This window comes from Rattus rattus, chromosome 6 (genome assembly GCF_011064425.1).
Source record: "Rattus rattus isolate New Zealand chromosome 6, Rrattus_CSIRO_v1, whole genome shotgun sequence".
In the NCBI taxonomy this organism is placed as follows: domain Eukaryota; kingdom Metazoa; phylum Chordata; class Mammalia; order Rodentia; family Muridae; genus Rattus; species Rattus rattus.
The window spans coordinates 21,333,048-21,358,802 of NC_046159.1; positions in this window are offsets into that span (position 1 = coordinate 21,333,048).

Here is a 25,755-nt window from a genome sequence, read left to right on the forward strand (position 1 = left end):
ATAGGTATAGGGGGTCAACGTAGGTGTGACCAATCGGTCAGCTCACTGAGACAGAAAACTACATTTGTATATCAAGACTTCTATGCTTGGTCATTCAAGGTCACACTCGAAAAGTTCGTGTGATGGAATGTCATCCCGGCTCTCTCTTCTTGCCTTTTCTGGTGAGAAACTGAGACAATTGAGGCCATCAGAGTGAGTGGACTAGTTTATGCACTGGATTCAATCTTAGTCCTGAGAGAGGGATGAGAAGGAATGCTTCCAGCCTCTCGTCTGGTCCCTAAAGGGATACACCACTGTTTCTTTATTCCCATGCCTAAATACTCACTTGCCCGATGTTACAGATAATTCACGGGACTCCTTCCTCCTGAGGACCTAGGTGCTGGTTTCTGTGCTGTAAGCAGATAGATCACACATGTAGACATGTTCACCTCCACTCCTGCCGGGTGCTATAAACCAGTCTTTCTCTATCATTAAAATGACTACTATTTAGTGACTTTTCCCCATCCATCCAATGTCCTCACCTTCCCCTCCATCCAATCCTTTCTGAATTTTGGAAAGAAGAATGCCAGGACACTGTGGTTGGCACATCCATTGTTTAAGCAAGCTCTGATGGCTGAAGGTTAGAAACTTTCACTCTCTACCTCCTGTATGTGCTGACTCCTCCCATGCCAGGGTGAGGCCTGTGGACAGAACTGGGGTGAAGAGTCCCGGCCATGGAGAAGGAACATGTCTCTGTACAAGGATACGTAGACTGTGGGGAAGGTCAGAAGTGAGAGACCAAGCAGTTTAGTGTATGTATGGATAGAGCCAAGGTGTGACTCAAGGCAATGTGAGCTCCTTACCCCAAGTCCATCAGCCCAGCCCAGTTCTGTCTTTTTGTAGTCACAGACTGGGAGTTAGTTGTGCATGGTGTTATGGGAGTTCTTAGCACCGGTTGCTCTGTCCTATGTCTACCCTGGTTACTCTTTACAAACCGTCCCTTTCCTGGGCTTTAGTTGGAGCAGTCGTGTGGCTGGACCATGACAATATCTTCCAATCAACACACTCATCTGCTCACAAGCACACAGTCATTCTGTGTGCCCAGGTCCATTCAACATGTATTTACTTAGGTAACTCCCCTATGCAAGGAGACTCACTCACATCCACATATCCACTCCTGAACACACACAGGCACTCATACAAGCACATATACTTGCTTATGTGTCTAAACACACACACACACACACACACACACACACACACACACACACACACACCCCACACACATACCTACCTTTGACTGACCAAAACTGCAGAAAGCAGCTTTGAACAAGCACTTGTATCTTTTACATTTTTCAGCTTCCTGTGGTGACCCTGTACATGATTGTATTTGAAGGCTGCAGGGGTTGTAGTGATCCTGTAGATGAAGGAATTGTATTTAAAGGCTGCAGGAGTTGTACCATTCTGCATAATCTGCTTCCCTGGTTGTCTATAAGCTCACGAGAACCCCACTTGGTTTTGTTCAGGAGGTTGTTTTGTTATAGCAAGCTGCTGAAACGTGCAGCCCAATAGCCATCTTTTGAATGGTACAGGTTCATGAGCATTGAGGGTGGAGTTTCCTTAAGATTTGAAAGACTTGGGCTTTGAGGTGAGACACACTTGGTACTACTATTCAGCTCTGAATTCTGCCATTTATAGGTCTTACAAGTTTACAGCCCTGGCTTAACCTCGATGACCTTGTCATTTCTCTGTCTGTAGACAGGCAGACAGCCGTATTTGTTTGTGAGATGCCTTTGAGAGCTGGGATTCCTGTGGGCTGAGCTCTCAGGCTTCAGGGGTGACGTTCTATAGGAAACTCTGCCAGAATGTGTTTGTGACCTAGGTGTGATAGGGTGGGTTACTTATGACAGAATTGCCTATTGTTGAGCGGAGAGAAACTTCCAGAAGGAAAGGAAAGGCTGTTTCTGGGCATCTTGGATTTCCTGTGGCATTCCAGGCAAAGAAGATTTGGATGAGTTGTCAGTCGAAAACACATGCAGGCTAATGGTAGGCCTCCAAGATCTCCAGAGTCAGTGGAAAGAGAGGAACTAGCAAGCTGCTTCAACCAGGGGGCAGGAAGCTTAGAGGCCAGAGCCAGGTGAAGCTAGCAAGAGCTATGCTGTGGGAGGTTCTGTGGCTCCTGGGGCTATGGCTGTGCTCATTTCCCAAGAACAGGATCCTGCCCAGGCAGCTTAGGCAAGGCCAAACCACAGCACACAACCCAAACCTCAGCGGCTGCCTGAATAGAACGGAGGCCACTTAATCCCCTTCCTTCTCCTCTCATTTAGAAGACCACAGATGCAGTTCTAAGGCCTACTCAGGACCAGACAAAGGGAACAGAGAACCAAGAAACCCCTGGCACTCAGTCTCCTGGGTCCAGCCGTTCAGCCTTTGTAATAATTAATTAGTCACAAATTAGTAAACGATAACCAGGAAGCAATAGGAAAGCCAGGCTGTGTCTTCTAGTGATTCTAGACATGTTTAATAGCAATCCATCCAGAATAGAACTACCTGCCTGCATCATGCTAAGAGTTCAACAGGACATGGTGAAGCCACAGAGGAGGAGGTGTCCTGTGTTACTCTAGGGATTCAGAGTCTTTTGGGACGACAAGGCACATCTCAAGAAAGTCACTGCCATACTCCCAGTGACTGCAGTGTCAGGTTCTTGGCCATCTAGCCAAGTTCCAGCAGGCTACGAGACTGGGGAGCCAGCTAGTTAGGAATCTCTTCTTCCTTCTTCCTGAAGAGAAATCCTGGATAGGCAGACAATATCTTCCATATATCCAGGAAGGATATTTTAAGAAAGTCAGGGCATGCAAATGGATGGCGAGGACTTATTTCTTTTTGTCCCAAATCTTGGAATTGGGGGACTGTGTTGTCATAGAGAAGGGACACAATGCTTTTGTCCCAAGACATTAAATAGTCACTTGAAGTGGACAAGCTCACTCTTACATCCATCTGGTTAGAAAATGGGTCTTCCCTCGGGACTTTTCTTAGGCTAAGTCTCTAAGCCAACGCTATCTCTGGTATGGCCCTCTCTAATAACCTACAAGTTCTGTTCAGCCTTGACAATGGTCTCTGCTTTCCTCCTGTGATAACCGTCAACATTTTGTCATCTCAGTGTCCTCTTGAGAGGAGCCACTTACGTCTAAAGACACAGTTTTCCACTGTATCCCAACCTGTCTCTGAACCTGATATCCTCCATGTTATAGAATTGAGTGTCCACCTTAGCCAGCGTTAGCCCTTGAACTTCAGAGCATACTCCAAGGTTCCGCTGTCACTTACCGTTTCTTTACCTTCTCTTCCTCCCATGCCCTAGTCTCCTTCTTGTCTCTCTGGGGGCCTGAAACACAATTGTTAGGAGGAGTAAGTTCCAACTGTGGGGATGAAAACATCCACTCAAGGCAGGTCTTGGCGGAGTACCTGGTAATGGTGTCACTTCAGGAGGATGATTTGACATCTCTGAGCTTGACTCTTCTGTTATAATCTTACGAATGTCGCCATTAGAGGGAGACATGGTCAATGCTTCTCACAGTGACTGGCACATAGCCGTGGCCGTGATTCTAACATGTCCTCCTCATTTCTTTGCACAAACACAACTTGTACTATTAAAGTTCATCTTGCTCCCTATCTGCCGTTCTTCTACACATATGACTTATGAGCCAGCACCCGGCTAGCCACCTTCAATAAGTCCAGTCTCACTGAATATGCTCTCAGCGGTGCTGGGATACACAGGCTATTTCTGATTTCTAACAGTGACAGAGGCCGAGGTTAGGAAGGTGAACCGGGGCTCCCGGAGGATGCCTCGGACACCCTTGGCCATCAACTCTGGCACTGATCTCTGATTATTTGCTTATCTCATGGCACCTGGTCTGTCAGAAGCATGCCCTTGGCAGCAGCAGGATGCACCTGGGCTGAGAAAGGACAGCCATAAACTCGCTATCTAGGAGGTTGTCCTGCTGGTGAAGGGCAGAGAGAAACAGGTAGGCTTGGGAGAACAGAGCGTGCTTGGTTGGATTGGACTGTACTCTTCATTTCTATGAAACTACGTGACCTCAGTCCAGGGTGGGGAAGGCCCTGCAAGATAGGAAGTGGATTGAGGAAGAGTGGCTTATGTCGAGGCTCTTCTAGAAGGTGTCTTTTCATGGTAAACCTGCATGTTAAGAAATACTCTTTCTCTAAATGCAAGACCATGACTAAGTTATGACAGACATAGAGCAATAGTCAATGATACACCCATGGTCCTCAAGGTGCCCAAAGTCCAGGCAGATGAGGGAAGCTAACAAGAGCCTGATCCTGCTACAGGGAACCATCTGCAGTGCCTGGATGCTGACTGATGAGAGCATGACATTGAGAGACAGAACGTTGAGGCAGGGTTGGGTTTCTCCAAGTACCACGCCTTACATAATGTCGCCACATGACCTGAAGGGAGGAGTCAGAAGAGCCAAGACCATACTGAAAACCAAAAGAGCTTTCAGAGTTTGGGCCATAAGTATATAAGGGAGAGGGGAAGTAGGGATGGCACGGAAGAGAAACCTCACTGTAACTAACAAGGCCAGTCCCTGGCAGGTGTGGAAGCAACCTGGAGGATGCTGGGGGTATCTTGGAGAAGTAAAAACAAGTAAATAAACAAACCAAACTAGGGCTACAGACCTGGGTTCAAGTCCTGATACGTGGGAACTGGCCACTCATCTGTGAACAAGTCATTGAACTCTCAGCCTCAGTTTCCCATCCTTGGAATGGCAGCCATACTATCTACCCTGAGGTACTGTGGACTGAGTTAAGAATGGAGTTTGCAATACTGGGATTCACCATGCTGCAGCTAAGGGAGCTGAATAGGCATGGGCTTCTTGACCTGTACCTGGCCCTGCTCTGCTTTGGAAGCACGCACGCACACACACACACACACACACACACACACACACACACACACACACACACACACACACACACACACACACAGACACACACGATTTTCACAAGAAAATGTCATGATAGCCTCAGGCTCTTTTCCTGTTGGTTTATAATGGCAAACAGTCTTTTGTAAGTGAGCACCTTGGGTTTCAATGGTAAACTGAGGCACGGAGAACCCTCCAGGTTTGATTGGGTCTCACATTACATCATATGTGTGTATTCCATCTGCAAACTTGGTGTCTATGCCTGAATACTCAAGAGGAGCATGTGGGTTCCTCTGAGGACAAGGAAGTTTCTGACCCAGCAAAAGAAGTCAGGGGAGCAGGGTGGACTGAACTCCAATCCTCATTGTTCATAAGGGTTTCAAGCTCTTCTGATATTGGGGGTCCAGGATCTTTGGTTTCCATCAGGGCACCCACTGAGGCACTGTGGTAATCTATGCTGACATCCATCACTGCCTTAGCCTGTCCCTCGTTGGAACTCAGGCTGGTGAGCGGCTTGGACTCCAGTGCAGAGAACCGTTAGGAGGATTTGAAGAGGTATTGGTGGGTGCCGTGGGTCTTTGTCTCTTCCGTCTTGAGATCCCCCTTTTCTCCTTGATGGCTGGGTGCTTGAAGCAAGTCTGAGCCAGTCTCCACCACTCCAGAACGTCTCTGCTGGGCCTGACTTGGCATTCCTTTTCTAAGGGACCCAGTGATTGGGAGTCCTGATCCCCTGTCCCTCCCTCTCTTTTTCCGCGCCCCCATCCTTCCCATAGCTCTCCAGCTCTTTCTCCCAATCTCTTGTCTAATCTCACCCCACTGTGATCCCTGGCTCTCCGCCCGCAGGATTGGAGCTGGGAGGCGGTGACTAATGTGCTCGGAGGTGAGTCATCTGCTAAATATAAAACCCACTCACATCCCTGGATGCAAAAATCCTGAGACTCCGCATCCTTCTCCATCCCTCCCCTCCTGGGGGCGGGGCTGAAGGAGTTTTACTCTGCACAGAAAACAAGTAAACACCACCAGGCAGCTGCAGTGGTACCAGCATCATCCCTGTGTCCTTCAGCTGTGTCCTGTCAGGGCAGCCAATGTCCCTGGTCTATCTAGGTACTCTGGGGAAGAGGATTAAGACAGAGTCTCGACTCCTGAACCCATGGGCAGTTAAGGAGGCAGGAATTTCTTTACAATCCCCCCCTCTTTTTGGCTTGTGCCCTTTTGTGTCACGAAGTTCAAACTGCCCCTTGTACTCAGCCTCCAAACGCAGGCACGCCTGGCAGAGTCCTGGAAACACTCCTGTATGCAGGATTGAAATGCAGGGTTTGCATATAATACCTGCTTCTTACATACAGTTGGAATTTTTTTCTAGGCTCATAACTAGTGTCTTAAATTTGACAGTGGACAGACACCACACACACACACACACACACACACACACACAGACACCACACACAGAAACACACACACAGAAACACACACACAAATACACACACACACACACACATACACACATACACAGACACACACACAGAAACAGGCACACACAAATACACACACACACACACACACACAGACACACACACATACACACACACACACACACACACACACACATATACACAGACACACACACACAGAGAAACACACACACACAAACACACACACAGAAACACACACACACACAGAAACACACACACAGACACACACACACAGACACACACACACACACACACACACACACACACAGACACACACACACACAGAAACACACACACACACACACTGCTCTGTATATGCATGGTGTCTTTGACTATATACATGAACACATATATGCAACATCCAATATGCATTTAATATTTGAAATTGCCTTTGTGTCAGGTGGCCCTTTAACCATTTTTCGGGAATGTTCTTACACTCTTCTGAGATAGGGCCCCTCAATGTTCTCACTTTATAGACGTGGAGCCTAAAATTATGCAAGATCCAGACAGTTGTCCCAAAGAACAATGCCAGGACTGAGTGAACCTATATGTCTATAAGTTCCACGAGGCTCGTCTCAGGCTAAGCTAATACTTTTCAGACTTCTGTGAAATCAACATAGGCTAAGAAAGTTATCTCTCTCTCTCTCTCTCTTTAAACAAATCACTTTTCTCTCTCTCTCTCTCCTTCCCTCCCTCCCTCCCTCTGTGTGTGTGTGTGTGTGTGTGTGTGTGTGTGTGTGTGTGTCTATCCACATACGCTTACACATGAAACACAGCTTGGGAGAAATAGCACTAACGCTGACTACCTTCAAATACTATCTCTTCTGTGAGTCCCATTCTATTGGAATCTACCCTGCTCTTCCAAACCTAATTTCTTCCCAATTTCACTTTGATAGTCCCAGGGTCCATCATGTTTGCTCTGTGGCCCTCTGAGTCCATGAAAGACATTGTGACATCCCAGTGTGCTCACTGCTTAAGTGGGTGGTGTGAGAGCTGAGTCCTGCTCCTGAAAGATCAGACTTGCTCTGTGGCTTCCTTTACACAAGTGTGCTTACTTCTCTGGGCTTTGTCTTCGTAGAGCCTGTTAGCCAGGTTAGCCAGGAGGCCCATATCCTCCCAGACTTAGATAAGGTGGCCTCCTCAAGTGTGGGTTGGCATGCGCATGGCATGCGTGTGATGCAGGGGAAACCCCACAGATGGCCTGGCGAGTGTCCACTCTGGCTCCAGGGTGTACTTTCTCCTTGCAGCACAGGGCATAAGGATGTCACCGTTTCCAGCTTGGGGACATTGGATCCAGCTGAAGCTCACACTTTCTCATGTAAAATGCTCGTTTCACTCCTCTCCTCTTTCTATTTTCCTGCTTCCCATATTTATCCTTTTGGATTCAGGAAAGACCAAGGCAAGACCCTTTTGCTTGATCAGCAGAGGTCTATATGCACAGAGGAATGCAGAGATGAGTCAGGGGGCAGAATCGTTTGTCCAAGTGCACCACACCTGTGTTCGGATCTCTGCTGGGCCGCTGAGAGTCTGCATGATCGCAGAGCCGACACTGCCTTGTCTGGACATGGTCAGACAGGCAGCACCCGGATGGGTCTCATCCTGAAAACACTTGTAGGAAACGAGAGACTATAATTGAGACAGGAAGGAGAGAGCGAGTGTTAGGGAGAACCTCCCAGTGAAGGGTCCATGAGTCTGGAAGGATAGGAAATACTACATTTTTAATAATTCAGGGAGCCTGCCAGTCTCCAAAACCTGGCCATACGTACTTGGCCATTGTATCTCAGCCTTCTGTAGTGGCTTGTCTAGGATGGTTTGTGGGAGGTCAGCCAACCTAAGTGTCACAGAATGGCCATAGCAGGTCACCCGTGTGCATTGCCCAGTGTCACCGATGAGATTCAGAGGAGACGTGGCTTGCTTGGATCTTGCAGACAATCAGAGACTCAGAGCTATCATGCTTGCTAGCTACATCCAAGATCCCAAAGATCTCTGAGTCTAGGGACAGTCTTGGAGTATATCCAGGCCCTCTACCTCTCTGACATTGAATGAGCCACTGAAAGGATGGTCCCTCTCTCCCAACCTCCAGTCCTCCCAGGTCAACCCTGGCCAGGTAAATATGTCTCCTCCTGTAGGTATTAGTTAACTTCTTGTGGCTATACTGAAACATCCGAGGAAGGCTAACTTTATAAAGAAGAGAAGTTTATTTGACTCCCAGTTTTAGAGCTTTCGGATTTCATAAAAGCATGGCACGGGCTCTGGTGAAGAGTGCATGGCAGATGGCAGGAGTGTGTGGGGGAAGAAGGATCACACCTCAGACGGGCTTTTATAACAACCTTCCCACAAGTACCAACCAGGGACCCATGAGAAACTTCTCAGTGCTTCTGAGGAAGGCACATCTGCATGGACCCGAAGGCCTTCTGATAGAAGTGGCCCCATTTTTGCATGTGTGCCTGTGTGGCCTGTGTGCATACGTGTTTGCACACGTGTGGGTGAGCATGTGGGTAATGTGCGTGGGTGTGCAGGCCAGAGGTTGATGCTGGGTATCTTTCTTGATGGATCGCCACCTTACATATTAGGGCAAATTTCTCACTTGAACCCCAAGTTTGCCATGGCAAATAGTCTAGTTAGCCGGACCTCTCCAAGGAGCCTCTCCCCTCCCCCGAATCTGCTTCCAGAGTGCTGGGGTTATCCACCCAGTGTTTCTATGGGTGCTTGGGGTTTGGACCGTGGTCTTCATGCTTGTCCCGTATAGCCATCTCTCCAGCCCCTAGAATCCTACCTCTTAAAGGTGCTCCAGTCTCAACCCTGCCACCCTGCAGACTAGAGTCCCAACACACACTCCCCTGGGCATCGAGTAACAGCTCTCTGTACCACTGTTTCCCCTAAAGCACAGCTCCCTTTAGAGGGAGTTTCCCAGGGGGTGGGAGTGGGGCGAAGTATTCACACGAATTGTCTGAAGATCCATGTCTTCTCAGCGTCCTCCCATCTCTGGAAGGGATGACCAAGCTGTCAGGCTGGTGACCTTTGCCCTCCACTCTCATCTGGAATAGAGGGAGTACTCGGGGTGTCTCGGAACGCTGAGGCATAGCGGAAGAGAGTTCTTTTTCCTTGCGCCTAGGTGCCTCCCCCTCCCCTCTCCGCACCCCATCAGAAATCTCTTGGAACCTAATTTTGTAACTGAATTCACACTCTGAGAAAGCCTTTGAGGAGTCATCTTGCTTCCTCTACTCTGTGAGAAAACCTATCTGCAGCTGATGACCAGACCCTCTGAAGACACAAAACGCCTGCTCACCGAGAGCCACAGTGGACTCTGGGCTCCCTCCCCCGATCCCTGAAGCAGGGGCTGTTGCCACCCTTGTCAGGGACAGGGGTAAGGTGTGTCCCTGAGTTCTCCGTGCAGAGGGGAAAGGAATACCACGTACTGTATTCCTTTGTATATATGCACTACTGGAGCAGGCAGGGCCTGCATTTCTAGAAGCTTTGGAGAGCTGGTTTGAGAAAGGAGCAGCTTTGCCTCTGTTTTCTTCACCCAGGATCGGACACCTGTGATGTACCCCCCACTCTTGTAAAATGCATTTGCTCACAGTGTCAGGCCCATGTCTCAGGAGAGAGCAGGGACATACATACTCCTGACCGTCTGAGTCACAGCGAGGCAAACAGACCTACGGCCTCCCTCAACACCTTCCTGTCTATTCTGGAGAACCTAGGTATGGACTTCTCATGATTTCAAGCAAGAGAACCTTGTGGAAACTTCCAGCACCACGAGGGAGGGAGCGTGAGTTTGCAAGGCCCTCTCTGCAGTCTCGGGCAGCACAAACAGTTCCGTTGGCTCGAGCTCAGGTTAGAACAGGCACCAGGGTCGGAGACTCTAGGTTCGCTGAGGGAGAAAGGCCAGTCAGAGCAGAGGAAACGGCTCTGCGACAGAGAGGCCTTGCTCAGTGGGAACCCCTAGCCATATGACAAGGTACCTATTAACACTGTGTCATCTGGGAACACAAGCTTGCTCCTGACTCTACAGGCAGCAACCAAGAAGTGAGGGCTCTCTGGTCTGTGACAGGTTGTCTTGCTGTCCTTGATCTAACAGGGAAGCCACCTCTCAGCCACTAAGTGGCAGGAATGTTCCTGACGTGGCCCTCCATTTTCAGGACATCTGAACTCTCTCTCTGCCACCTTGGCCTTCAGGAGAGCTTGGCTGCCTGCACTCACCCAGGCTGTTTGCTGAGGTCCCTGTCCTTGGCCTCTGCTGAGCCCTGCCCCCTTCCACTGCAATGAATCTGAATGAGGTAGGGTCTGAGGAATATGGCGGTAGAAAAGAGTAGCCTGGGACTTTTCCCATAATGTCCGAGTCAGTCAGCCCTCCCAAACCCTTGAAAGGGAGCTGCCGAGGGCATGTTTTACTTTAGGCACACAGTCTAGATTTCTTTACGCCCACCCTTGTCATTTCTGGACAGTGGAGCAGCCAGGATTGCATCTCTGGAGCTGGGAGGAAGGGTAGTAGATGTGACTTCCATAGAGACTAGAACTCCCTGAGTGCAGTAGGTCCCAGAGAGCATGCGTCGGGTGACAGTATCCCCCTACCTCCAGAGATGGAGTAAGGGGGCTCCCCAGATGCTAGCTCCTTCCACACCATCTGAGAGAATGCATGGCCTGAATGGGCTCAGGTCCCTGGTCAGACTGTAGATTGGCTTCAAGCATTAAAGGAGACATGTTTGGCAGGCAGGCAGTCCTGTCTGTGTCTGTCAACCTCCCCTGGGGTTTGACTGCCACCTCTAAGCCTCAGACCTTCACTCCTTCCCAAATCCCCAGTCTCATGGTGGGCAGAAGCCAGAGCACCTGTGTTGGAATCTCAGCCCGGTCGCATTTCAGCGGAGTGCCCATCAGCAGGTTAACCAGCCATTCTTACCCTCAGTCCCTTGACCTAAAAACGCAGCGTGACTGTGCTCATCCCCTGCCTTGAGATGCCTGAGGGATCAGCTGAAGAGAGCCAAGGACACAGGCACCCAGGACAGTTCACAGGCCCAGCCAGGACAACACATGCTTCAGGGCACACGGGGAGGCCTTTGACTCAGCACGCAGGCCTAATTCGCCCCTCAGCAGCTTCCTGGTTGGTTATCCGGCCTCCTTTGCAAGGGAGCTGTGAGGTGTAGGCGCTGAGTCAACACTACCTCTCCATTTTGGTGACAACGTTTGGCATCAAAACGTGGAGAGAGCCTCAGCGCTTTGGTTAGGAGATCCTGCTGCCTCAACCATAGAACAAGGCCCACTTCTCTTTGCCCTACGCACCTAGGATAAGGACCCAAGATGTCTATTTCATACCCCCACCCTGCCCCCCGCCCCATTTTGGTACCTCTGTAGCAATCCCTGAGTTGGACTGATGTTGGCAGAGCAACTTAACATTTTTCCTCAGCCTGATGCCCAAGGTGCCTTTGCAGCCAGGATGGCAGAGCGGGCTGGTGTTGCCTTGAAAATACGGGACGCATCTGCCCCCTAGTGGCAGGGTCAGGAACAACTGCGGCTGGTTCCTCCTCGGCTTGGCAGCCTGGTGGCCAGACTTGAAGACTGGCTTTAGGTCACCAAAGGCTACAGAACCAAGCTGGGCCACAAGGTGGGGGCACACTCCAGGTCTTAGTCTTGACTTTCACCCACAGAATTGTTTGCTAATTTTTTTTCACTCAGCAAATACGAGTGTCAACATGTGAGAGAGTATGTCTCCAAGCAGCGGTGGCTAAGACAGCCGATGACTCCAGCCACCTAACACCCACCTCCTCACTCAAATGTGAAGTCGAGCGATTGTACAAACAGAAGCGCTTTGGAAGTTCCTAAAGAGCTGAGAACCAGGCAGGAGACCACGGGGTGATGGAGCGGCTCAGGTTTTAGGAGTTAAAGAGACTGCTGTGTAGGAACGACTAAGGTCTTTGTGTGAAGCCTCTGTCCTAAGGAGCCACAGAGGCTGAAGAGTGGCATCTGCAGCAGATGGTGCCGACAGCTCCTCACCTTCCCAGGCAGAGGCTTGAAACTGGACCCTGACACCACGTGCAGAAATAAACTCAAAATAGCTAAAGACGTCAGTGTAAACCTAGAAAGTATCAGCCTGACAGAAGGAAATGGGAGATTTCATGACCTTCTCGGTCAGTGGTTCTCAGCCTCCCTAAGCTGTGAACCTTTAGTACAGTTTCTCATGTCATGGTGACCCCCTCCTCCCAAGCCGTAAGATTATTTTCGTTGCTATTTCATAACTAATTTGGCTGCTGTTATGATTTATAAAGTAAATATCTGGGTATGCATATCTGTTAAGCCATCCCGTGAAAGGGTCGTTCAACCCCCAAAGGGGGTTGTGAACCCCTGATCTAGACAGTGGCTCTTGCCCCTCCCAAACATGAGTATCAAGTAAAATAGACCTACACGTTGCATCGAAACAAGGCACTTCCACACAGCCAAGAAACAAACAGCAAAGCAAAGACAGATTGGAAAGCAAAAGAAAACGTTCCCAGCCGTAAGCTGCTAGGGTCTGGCTTCTGCAATGTCCAAGGAGCAGGGGCACTTAGTTTTCAGCAAACAAAATGCCTGACTGAAATGGGCAAATTGTCTGGAAAAAGACCTTTCTTGGCCATGCACAGGGCCGAGAGCTATATTAAAAGTGGGTACTCTCGCTAGGCACCAAACACATATAAACCGCAAACATGGTGAGTTCTCCCTACATGCTTGTTAGGCCACCTAATGACCAAGAGCACAAAAGCTAGCAAGGATTGGTGGGGATGTGAGAGGGCAGAGGCCACACACTGTTGGTGGGGATGCAGATATGATCATGTAGATCAGTATTCAGTGTTTTGTTTTTTTAAACAGATTAAAAAACACATCTACCACATTATCCCAGACTGGGGTCATGCCTAAGTCCAAAGGAAATGAAGTTAGCATGTAAAAAACAAAACCACTTGCCTAAGGGGTCCCTTCCTTAAATCTGTGCAGTGTAGCAAGACCTAGAATCATTGTGTCTATTGAACATAAAAGGTAAAGGGTGAAGTGTGTGTGTGTGTGTGTGTGTGTGTGTGTGTGTGTGTGTTGTGAATGTGTATGTGTGTACATGAGAGGGGTGGGGAAAGGGAGATGGAAAGGGGGAGAGCAAGAGAGACAGAGACAGAGACACAGAGAGAGACAGAGAGAGATTCCATTTACATTGGGTACCTAACGTTGTCTTCAGGTGTGTAGAACAGAAGATATGTGGAGAGAGGCTGGAGGTGGGACTGGTAATAATACTATAGTGGGTTCTGAGTGTTAGGCAGGATGGATTGACCTGGTGGAGAGAGCACTGGAATTATGGGTTATAACATGATTATGAACTTTAATGTGCTAAGATATTCTGAATGCTAAGTATGACACATAAACTAAGAGATGTGAATTAGCTGAATGGACTAATCATTTCACATACACACAGACATCAGAGAGTCACACTGGACACATGAAAAATATATAGCAGGAAATCTGGAAAACTACGAATGTCCTCTTCCCTGGGGTTGTCATTCTATCCAGTGTGGTGTTTGTTAGGTGCTCAAGCAGAGCTCCCCAACTCTCCTCCTTCCTCAGAGAGGCAGGCAGCTTCCACCATCACTAGCCAGGGACAGATTCCTGGCGCCATACACATTGTGTTTTGGTGTGTGCCATACACATTGTGTTTTGGTGTGATGCCAATAATTAAACACCAGTGCAGGAAGTGACGGGGAAGACAGCGTGTCAGACAGTTGGACCCTGCTTCCCCTACTTAGAACCTCTTAGGACCTTGGTCATGACATTGAAAAATCCCAGTTTGGCCTGTTCCCCTAAAGCCATGCTCCTGGATCTCATGAGTCACAAGGGAACTGGAGCATGTGACCCCTTGGGCTTTCTGTTGCCATGTGGGACTCTACCCCAGCCAAGCTTGGTTTGGCTTTTGGAAAGGTGGCTTAAAGACACCACTGCTTTCATTAGAAGAAGGAGACAAACCCTTAATAATGAGCCTGATGCATCTCACTCAGATCCAACTGTGTACCGGTGTGTTGATCATCTGTGGCTGTAATGACCTGTAATTGTAGGCTTAAGAAGATGATAGCATGATGTTTCCCTTGTCTTCAGCATTGTATAGCGCTGAATGGGGCCAGGTCTTCTGTTTAATCTGATTGTTGCTGGGGCTAGACTATCCATAGTGACATCTTCACCCACATGTGATCCTCTGCTGGGTGGTGGGATGAGGCAGAGGCTAGCCAGGCATTTCTCCCTGGTGGTGACTCTACCTAGATCATTGGACCTTTCACTTGGTGGTTCAAGGCTGCAAGAGCTACATGAGGTCTACAGGGGGCGGCACCCGAATGTGTGTGTCCTTATGACATTCCAATGGACACAATGAAGGTCACAGGGCTAACCCAATGAGGGGTCACTGTGGGAGGAAGCCTCAGAAAAGCAGAAATCCTGGGAAGTGTGCTACTGGTTGCCACCAGTAGGTGTCACCACTTTAACATGCGACAATAGGCAATTACAGTGCTGATGTTAGGAGCCCCTCATAAAGTGGTGTGGCTATATCCCCAACAGACTGGAGAATCGGGATCTATTTCATTGGAGCTCTCCTACCCAGATATAATTTTCATCTAGGAAATTCTAATGCTTTTCTCCTAGTTTTATTTGTGTTGCTGTGATAAATGCCCTATGAAAAAGAAACTTTTGGGGAAGATGGATTTTTTTTTTTTTTGAAGGTTATAGTCTGTCATTTCTGGGAGGTCACAGTGGCTACAACTTGAAACAGCTAGTCACACCACATCCGCCCATGAGAGAAGAGAGAAATGTATGAATGCATAGTCATTTGTCTGATTGTTTGCTCGGTTTAGTGATTTCTTTGCTCTTTTACAGTTTAGGCCCTCCTTCCTGCCTAGGGAATGGTGCTGCCCACAGTGGGCCCTGTCTTTGCACATCTGTTAAGTATGTCAAGCCCCCGCAGACACGCCCTCAGGCCAATGTAGGCAACGCATCACCGGGTATCTCTTACCAGGTGATTTCAGGTTATGTCAAGCAGTCAGAGCTGATGTCACGGCTCCCATAACCAGATGTGTCAGAGGAAAACAAAGCTACAGAGTCTCTCTTGTCCTGAGGTGGAGGTTTTAGGAGCTGGTTCTCCCCATGACACAGTCTAGCCTTCAGACTGTCATCCCTCTGCAGTAGTTCGCTAGTTCATCCCTGCTGGAACAGCTGTCTGCACCAACATTTTACAATCCATTCTTCTTTTCTCTTGTTCTCTTGTCCTCTTGTCCTGGGAGAAAGTCCCCAGTAGGAACATTGGCAGTGGGGTCTGTGGCAGCGAGTGCCTCAGGCTGTCAGTCTCCAAATACAAGCTGGAAAGTAAAAATGACAACAGCAGCAGCAGCAGCAGTAATAATAATTCAATGACCACTGTTAGATTGGTAGCATCATTATTTATTTCATTTTAAATATTCTTTTATTCTTTTATGTGTCTTCATGTTTTGACTGTGAATCTGTGTACCACATGAGGGCCTGTTGCCTCTAGAGGCCAGAAGAAGGTGTTAGGCTCCCTGGAAGGGGAATTATGGATAGTGTGATAATGATGCATGGGAATAATAATAAGTAAACATTATTATTAATTATTATTATTAACTAATGCTTATTATTGTTAATGTATTCCCAGGCATTGATCTTAGTGTTCTTGCCTAGGTGTAGAAGCCTAGGTTAATCAGACTCCCTGACCACTGAACTGCCCTTGTCTTACTCTACATTTGCTTATCCTTTTGTTCCCATCCCTCATAGGTACCCAGGCTCCCAGGCTTGCTGTACACACACACACACACACACACACACACACACACACACACACACACACACCCCTCGGAAGCACAGATTGTGATCTTCCATGTAATGTGCTGAATCTACAGAAAAGATACTAAGTCACCCATTGTATATGGATTTTAGGCCCACTCATGGTTAGAGATGTGGAAGGACCTTGGATGGGACACGGCATTAAACCTCAATAGCATCTGTTTGGCTCTGTTCCCATGGCAACAGTGACAAGCCTGGCTCTGATGGATGGACAGGGTGCCCGATTATGTATGTTCAGCCTTCGGTGACTCCACTTTATACCACACCTTGAATCGAAGAAGGATTTTTACTCTCGTTCCATGAGATTTTTCCTCTCACAGAGTGTAACCCAGTGGCTGTTAGCGGAGCCAGAGTTAATGTGGTCATTGTTGCTAATTCTGGACTATCACCATTAGTCCCCCAAAGAAACCTCATCCCATCTGCAGACTCCCCCATTTCCCTCTCTTCTCTTTCTCTTCTCTTCTCTTCTCTTCTCTTCTCTTCTCTTCTCTTCTCTTCTCTTCTTTTCTCTTCCCTGTCTTAAGGTGATCACTGGTCAGCTTTATGTCCCTCTGTTGAGAGTCATAAGCAGACCTGCCATTTCTGAACATTTCATCCTGTGAGGAGTCCTGTGATGTGTGGCCTTCCATGGCTGGCTTCCTTCCTTCAGCATAATGTTCAAGGTTCATCCACGTAGTACCATTCATTCCTTTGCCTGGCTGAGTAGTGTTCCGTGGCACACATACAGAACACTTTGTTTATCCCATCATCTGTGCACACATTCAGGGGGAAAAATTGGCATGGGTTAGAGCTGTGCTTGGAAGATATAGAGAACGGATATGATCAAGTCAGGAAGATTTCTCAGTCAGCAGGCTAATGAGACAAAGTTAGTATTTTAGTAAGCTGCCTGTGACAATCGGGTCTGCAGGGAGTCAGAGACAGGAGCGAAGGAGGGCAGGCTACAGTAATTAGGACAGAAAGAGCAGGGACATCTTTGTGTCAGGTGTAACCTCCATTTCTCTCTGGCTTCTCCCAGTTCCCCTTTTCTCTTTGCACCCCCCCCCAGTCCCTCTCTGTCCCTCTGTCCCTCTCTGTCCCATATCTCTCTTGGTTCTCTTCTCTCGCTCACTTGCTTCCCTCCTTCCCTCTCTTCCAGTCTTTCTCTTCCATTCTCCCCCCTCCCCTAACCCTCCTTTTCTTTCTCCCTAGTCCCTGACTCTCCCCCTTTCTTACTCCCTCAACACTCCCTCATTCAGTTTTCCTTTATCTCTATCCTTCTTTTCTGTTTCTCTCTCCTTTCCTCCCCTTCCCTGCCTATTTCCTTCTCTCCCCCTCTGCCTCCTGTGCTCCTCCCTCTTTCCCTCCCTCTTTTCCCCCTCCCATTGAGCCTGGAAGCAGCTTATCTCAGGCAGGAGGCCAGAGAGCTTTCAGCCCTGTCTCCTGTTTCCTTCTGCATGGCTGTTGAGGATCAGCTGGTCACACTCCTTCCTGGAATGAGCATGATGATAATTGCCTCTTGCACAATTATCTGCCAAGCTCTGTCGGTAATGAAATGAATGATTTAGTTATCCTTGTTAGGAATAGCCCACAATGCTCAGAAACTCATTATTGCAGCCACAAAGCTGGCAGGAATGCCCTCGGAGGCACCTGCAAGCGGCTTTTCCAATTAGCCCTCCCTTCTCTGCCAGAGACCACAGCCCCATCCAGCCCCCACAAAGTGCTGGAAGCATTTAAAGGAAACCAAGAAACAAACCCTGGGCAGAGCTTGCTGGACAAGCACAGGGCCCTGGGCTTGAGGTCTAGCTCTGCAAGAAATGTGAGTCTGGGCTGGGCTTCCTTTCTGCCACTTTGATCCACACATCATGAAGCTGCTTTCTCCCAGTGTTTAGAAAGGATTACTAGAAGTTCCATGGTGATATTCACAGTGCAGAGGCCACTATGGTTCTGGGGAAAGCTTGCTTGACCAGATAATGTACACATCCTATAGCATGTTTCTATCTCCCACTGCCTCTCTGAGTGCTTTTCTTTTCCAAGGCTTCATAGTCATGGTTCAGCCTTGATTCCTGTCTCAGACTTTCTCTACTGCCTGCATCTGCTGCAAGTGTCTAGGCTTAGGTGGATAAAGAAGAACAGATAGAGGGGTGTGTGGGCATGGCTGGAGAAAGTTGGACCCAGGGTTGCAGAGGTACACAGAAGTGTTTGAGGGAAGTTGTTTCTCTTCTGGGAGATTCTATATAGAAGTAGGGAAAGAGTGACCTGGAGCTAATTAAAAATACTGTTTCAGTTAGAGAGTAGAAACACTGTTTCAGTTAGAGAGTAGAAACACTGTTTCAGCTAGAGAGTAGAAATACTGTTTCAGTTTGAGAGTAGAAACATTGTTTCAGCTAGAGAGTAGAAATACTGTTTCAGTTAGAGAGTAGAAACATTGTTTCAGCTAGAGAATAGAAATACTGTTTCAGTTCGAGAGTAGAGAGTGCCCCCCACAATTCAAGTCCCCTTCTAAATCAGAACCATTGCTCATTGACCACTCCCTGGGCAGCACACCTCAGAGACCTGTAGAGTGGGGTGGCTGCCTGAACCCAGGTCTGGTTCCACTGCCAAGATCAGCCTCGGCTTGTAGAGGGTTTCTGAGAAACAGGTGTTTGAGAGCAGTGAAAGAAAGGACTCAAAGTCAATCATGGGTATAAGCTGATGGCCTGTGCTCTGCTGGAGACAGCTTCCTCTAGACATCTTTAGACAGCTCATCCAGATAGCTTAGCTCCCATAGACCAGCCTTGTATTTTACATATCAGTTGTTTACTCCAGGTTTCCTTCTGATTATCCCATGAATCAATACTATGATCCTAGCCCCCTGATTCTTAGAAAAAGGCAGGAAGTAGATTTTTTCTTTTTTTTCCCCTTAACATTGCAAATGAATTCAGAGACCTGCCTGTTTATGTAAGCACAAACAATAATCTTAGCTAGGTGGGATCTTGCCCTGTGATCGCCACTCCCCAAATCTCTTTATCTCCCTCCTTAATATTTTTCTGACAAGCAGGCTTATAGTACCACTGCATCTCTTTTAGGTCCATGAAGCCCCTCATAGAATTCATATTGCATTATTATATTTTTGCATAGTTGAGAAATTATATATATTCTATATATTTTATTTCATGTATATTGGTGTCAGATTCCTCTGGAGTTACAGACAGTTGTGGGCTGCAATGTGGGTGCTGGGAGTTGAACTTGAGTCCTCTGGAGGAGCAGTCAGTGCCCTTAAAATTGAGCAACCTCTCCAGCTCCCATGCACACTATCTGAGTTCTTTCCCACAGCCTTAAGAGCTGTCCTAAAGGTCTTAGTGTTTACCATATTGCTTCCAGGATTCATGCTGTCCCAGATTATCATAGAGTCATAAACCTTGGTAGAGAGGACATTTCCCCAAAGGAAGAACATAAAGAACAAAGCCTTGTACCTAGCAACCGTCACCAGTTGTGGAGGCCCACACCCAGCTGGCTCTGCTCCAGGGGCAGAAAACCATGTCACTGTCCCTTCCACATGGCCATGCAAGACTCAGTGCTCCACCCCTTTTATGGTCTCAGTCTGGATAACCCACATTCATTCACACCTGTACTTGGTTTTACAACCTCCCACAAGTCATTCTATAAAAAAACTGAGGCAACTTACAAACATAATGATGAAGCAAATGGATTAACTAGATGCTAAGAGAGAGACAAAATGGGCAGATTCCACTGGGGTTAACAAGACAGGATGGCCCCTGACCATCTCTGCTGTGACCAGAGAGGCTGTCCTCAGGACCTGAGAGACACAGCCTTGGTTAACTCTGAGAGCAGGAAAGATGCACTGAGAATCAGTGGGTGGTGCTGTCTCTGAGAAGGGACTTCCCTGGGCAACACTAGCATGGTGGCCAGTAATGATGAGGACAAAGCATAAACTGGTTCTGTTATCCCTGCTGTTGTTGGTCATTTCTGAAGTCTTATGAAAATCACCAACAGTGTTTTTGTCTATAGTAATGAGAGAGAGAGAGAGGGAGGGGCAGGACAGAAACGTTCTCCTATTTGCATGGAAGTGAGAACCATTTCCCCAAGAAATTTCCCCATGATCCCTTGCTTCCCAAGAAACTACTGAAGTCTGGCTATTCTGTATCCCAAGGGTTAGAAAACCCTTGCTTTGATCTCAGTGGAAGAAGAATTATCAGAAAGGAAGGAAGGAAAGAAGGAAAGAAAGGAGGGGGGAGGAGAGAAGAGGAATGGAGGAAGGGGCAGACAGAAGGGAGGAGGAAAAGAGAAAATAGAGAAGGAAAGAGACAGTGAGAGTGGGATTGTGGGAGATATGGAGGCAGAAAGGTAGGGAGAGGAGGGAGGGAGAAGGAGGGAAAGGGGATGGAGAGGGAGGGAAGGTTTTTGTTGTTATCTGCACTGGAATATTGTTAGACGATATAGGAAAAGGACTGTTTTGCATATGATAGATAAGGGTAGCCTCTTCTTGTGCATCGAGGCTGATTATTCTCCACCTTGCAGGAGAGCCCCTGACCCCTGTGAGCAAGTACACCCCACTTATCAAGGGTGTGGCTCTGATCTGCAGACTGCCTGGACCTCAATCTCAGCCCTGCCACTTCCAAGCGGTGTGATGCTGAGCACACAGGTTGCTTAACCTTTCCCTGCTGCACCTCCCTCATTAGCAAAAGCTAATCATACATACAATTTCTAGTTCTCCACCTCGGGGCTGGCCTGCCTCCCTCAGCTGTGAGTCAGTAATCCAGAATCTCCCCCACAGGCTGTGGTGTTGTTCAGATAACAGGTGGCTAAGCAAGGTTGGGGGTGAAACACCCATGTCTCGACTGTTTGGGGTAGACAGAGCTCTCAGTGGTGTCTAGCCAAGAGTCCTTTTCAATCTGGGGTGCTAGTAGACACACCTTTCCCTAACGTGGATGATGTATAAGCCTATGGGAGCACCTAGTGTGTGTGTGTGGGGGGGTGTAGTCAGCGAACAGCTTCTTCTAGCAGACATTCTCTTCATACAATCTGTTTCACCCTAGAGTAAAGGGTCATCACAGGCTTTCAGGTCCCACACGGAGATCTCTCAAGACTCCCATGGCAATTGTAAGGGTCGGGAGTGTGGAGACACAAGGTGGGAGCTGGCAGCAGCAGAGGGAGCCCAGTCTTCAGCTGGAAGACTTTTTCCTTCTGAGAACTTCATCTCTAGGATTTAGTCCCAAGATGTTTACATAAGGCTGTTCGGTAGAGCTAGTGGCCATACCCTACATGGCATTTGCAGTCTGCTCTATGATCAGACTTCAGGAGGTATTGACAATGCTTGTCATGGGTTGGGTGGGCAAAGGACAGTGGTGTGTGGTGGGGAGGTGTCTTGGATAAGGAAGGGAGTTCCAAACAAGGAACACCCAGGCCTGCTACACCAAGGTCAGGCAGTCCACAACAGCTGATAGGAAGCTATTGCATGGGATTCAACCAGATTAGGACCTCCTTCCTAATGAATGCTACACCAGGAACATACAGGGACAGCCAGGTGGCTAAAGGAAAGCATAAGAACAGGACAAACAAGAAGCATGTCAGCTTGACACCCCCAGGGTGAAGCTACCCTGCTACAGGAAGCTATGGCCACACTAACACTGCAGAAGAACAAGAAAACGGCCTCGAAGTCCGCCTTGTAAAAATGATAGATGCCTTTAAAGAGGAAAGAAATAAATCCCTCAAAGAAATACAGGAAAATGCAGTCAACCAAGTAGAGGCCTTTAAAGAGTAAACTAATAATTTCTTTAAAGAAAGAAAGAAAGAAAGAAACAAAAAACAGGAAAATACGATTAAATGGGTAGCGGTGTTGGATAAAAGTGTTTGTGACCTGAAAATGAAAATGGAGGCTATAACTAAAAGGTGATGTGAGGAATCCTGTAGATGAAATGCCCAGGAAAGAACAGGACCAACAAAATTAAACACCAACAACAGAATATAAAACTGGTTTTAAAAAAAGGTCTCAGGATTAGAAAAGACGATGGAAGAAATGGGTACATCAGTCAAAGGAGATGTTAAACCTGAAAGGCCCAACACAAACCATCCTGGGAACGTAGGCTACTATGAAAAGACCTAAATTAGAATAATAAAAATAGAAGATGACGAGTTCCAACTCCAAGGACCTGCAAATATTTTCAGCAAAACCATAGGAAAAAAAACCCCTCAAACTTGAAGAAAGATGCCTGTAAACTTACAAGAAGCTTACTGAACAGCAGTTAGATTGGACCAGAAAAAAAAAATCTTCCCACCACATAAAAATCAAAAGGGTCAATGTACAGAACAAATAAACACTATTACAAGGAGCAAGAGAAACAGGCCAGGTGAGATTAAAAAAAAAAAAAAAATCAGGACCTTCCTTTTGGTTCCCATCTGTGCCTGGGAGTAGATCCTGGGTTCCAGCCCCACCCACAGACAACTTGATCCCCAGGAGTTCTTATGCTGCTAGGCTCATAGATGAGTCACCCCCCCTACCCCACCCCCACACTAGCCAAATACCTGGCCTAACTGGGACCCCTGGGGAGTCCCAGAAGAATCAAGGTTAATTTGGAGAAGGAAGTAAGGGAGAAAAGCAAGAGCATCTCAGACACACATAGGTTGGTACTGAGTGCCAGGAAATGAAAGAATCGGATTGTTGCAGAACAGGACGTAGGTCTCGGGTGTGGAGGTTCTGGATGGAACAAGGACCAGCTGGAGACTCTATTCGAATAATTTAAGTGGGATTCTTTCGGGTAGAAAGTGGCACACGGTAGGGCCGGGAAGAGTGCAAGGACTCGACTTCTGATTGGAGGCCAGCTAAGACTCTTTCCTGACAATGTCACAGACAGGATGGAGCCAAGGGGTGAGTTCAAATACCGTGTGTACCCATGTGTGCGCACAGCCCAGCGTGTGCAACCTGCCCTGGTTCTTTTCCATGTCTACATTGCCTTGGTGGCAGGTGGGGAAGCTGGCGAGCTCCTAGCTGGGATCTGTTGAGTCTTTACAGGGCCACAGTGCACAGTCTGTCAGAAGGAGAAACTGCGGCACGGTTTCCTAAGAAGCCTTGTGGAACGAGGTGCCCTGGGGTTGACGGGAGCCAGACACAGGTGTCCAGAGGTTGGGTAACTTAGTCCAGGGAGTTGGTTTCTAAACTGGAACATTTTCCCTTGGTTTTATAAAGCGGGGGTGGGGGTGGGGTGGGGGGATGGATTGTACCCAGGAGAGCTATTTGGATGGACATTCATTTTAAGCTCAGCTCTTTAGGCACAGAGTGAGGGAGGTGCTGGGGAGATTTGCTCTGTAGCCTGTAGTGACTGCAGCTTCCCTTCAGATTGTTGGAGAGCTGGAGGGAAAATAAGGACTCCGTAGGCTGAGAAGGAGACGCCTGACTCTTCAGCTCTGTGAGAAAGAGACAGGGAGGCAAGAGACTCAAGCCTGGGACAGGGAGGACATAGGAACACTCGGACAGGGATGGGGGGTGCAGGGGGAGGTGCCTAAGTTGGGACAAGGAGGTTACAGGGTGCTAGGGAGGCCCCATGCACCTGTTCTAGCCATCACATTCATCCATCCATCCATCCATCCATCCATCCATCCATCTATCCATCCATCCATCCATCCACCACCCACCCACCCATCCACCCACCCACCCACCCACCCACTCACTCACCCACCCACCCACCCACCCACCCACCCACCCACCCACCCACCCACCCACCCACCCACCCACCCACCCACCCACCCACCCACCCACCCACCCACCCACCCATCCACCCACCCACCCACCCACCCACCCATCCACCCACCCATCCACCCACCCACCCATCCATCCATCATCCATCTATCTACCTGTCCATCCATCCATCCATCCATCCATCCATCCACCCACCCACCCACCCACCCACCATCTATCTATCATATCTATCTATCTATCATTCATCTATCTATCATTCATCTATCTATCTATCTATTGCTTTGAGACAAGACCTTTTCATGTAGCCCATGTCAGCCTTGTGTTCCTATCGACCTGGTAAGAGCACTTTGCTAAGACAGGACATTGTGAGACAGTCGGCAGTGGGACAATAGGGCCACCCACTTCCATGTGGTGCTGCCCTCCATTCCTGTGGTGTCTCTTATTCTCTGACTGTAAGAAAAGCAGGATGTCCAGTCAGGGACACAGATGGCTTTGGTGTGTGTGTGTGTGTGTGTGTGTGTGTGTGCGCGTGCGCGCGCGTGTGTGTGTGTGTGGTATGTATGTGTATGTGGTGTGTGTGTGTGTGTGTGTGTGTGTGTGTGTGGTATATATGTGTGTGTGTATGTGTGTGTGTGTAGTGTGTGTGTGTGTGTGTGTGTGTGTGTGGTGTGAGTGTGGTGTATGTGGTGTGTGTGTGGTGTATGGTGTGTGTGTGTGTATGGTGTGTGGTATGTGGTGTGGTGTGTGTGTGTATGGTATGTGTGTGTGTGTGTGTGTGTGTGTGTGTGTGTGTGTGTGTGTGTGTGTGTGTGTGTGTGTGTGTGTGTGTGTGTGTGGTATATGTGGTGTGTGTGTGTGTGTGTGTGTGTGTGTGTGTGTGTATGTGTGTGTGTGTGTGTGTATGTGTGTGTGGTGTGTGTGTGTGTGTGTGTGTGTGTGGTGTGTGTGTGGTGTGTGTGTGTGTGTGTGTGTGTGTGTGTGTGTGTGTGTGTGTGGTGTGTGTGTGTGTGTGTGTGTGTGTGTGTGTGTGTGTGTGTGTGTGTGTGTGTGTGTGTGTGTGTGTGTGTGTGTGTGTGTGTGTGTGTGTGTGTGTGTGTGTGTGTTGTGTGTGTGTGTGTGTGTGTGTGTGTGGTGTGTGTGTGTGTGTGTGTGTGTGTGTGTGTGTGTGTGTGTGTGTGTGTGTGTGTGTGTGTGTGTGTGTGTGTGTGTGTGTGTGTGTGTGTGTGTGTGTGTGTGTGGTGTGTGAGCATGTGTGTGGGTGTGAGAAGCGTCAGAAGGATCACCAGCAGACCAGAGCACAGGATCGGAGTCTCTGGGCAGGGTGGGTAGGGCAAGGTCCTGCCTGAGTCAGCCCAGAGGGTGCTCCATCCGACTCCTGTCAGCCTGCATAGCTGGAGCAGCAATCCTGGTTGCACTCACCGAGGAGGAGCCAAGAGCAGCCCCAAGACAGAGTAAGTAGAGCTGTGGAGGACCCAGGGCTCGGTGGGAGGCTGAAGAAGCCAGGGGTGCTCGGTCAGACTCGGCCTCACAGTCTGAGACAAGAGAGAAATGGAAGATGGGGTATCTCCGTGCCTGCCTTTCCCTGTCCTCCAACCCCCGCTTGATATTTCTGTCCGATGAACCCTGCCATCTCAAAGCCACTGCTAGAGGCTGCAAATACCAAATAGAGCAATTAAAGGGTGAGCACAAGGACCTGTGTGGCCCATAGTTTGCCCCACAGGGTGTGGGTAGTGGGTGTCTGGTATCCCAGTGGCCAGCCGGGAGGTGGGAAGGGGATCTCAGGTTCATAGACCCACAGAGGGAGGCAGGAAGTGTGGGTTTAGACAAGATGCAAATCTTATTTCTG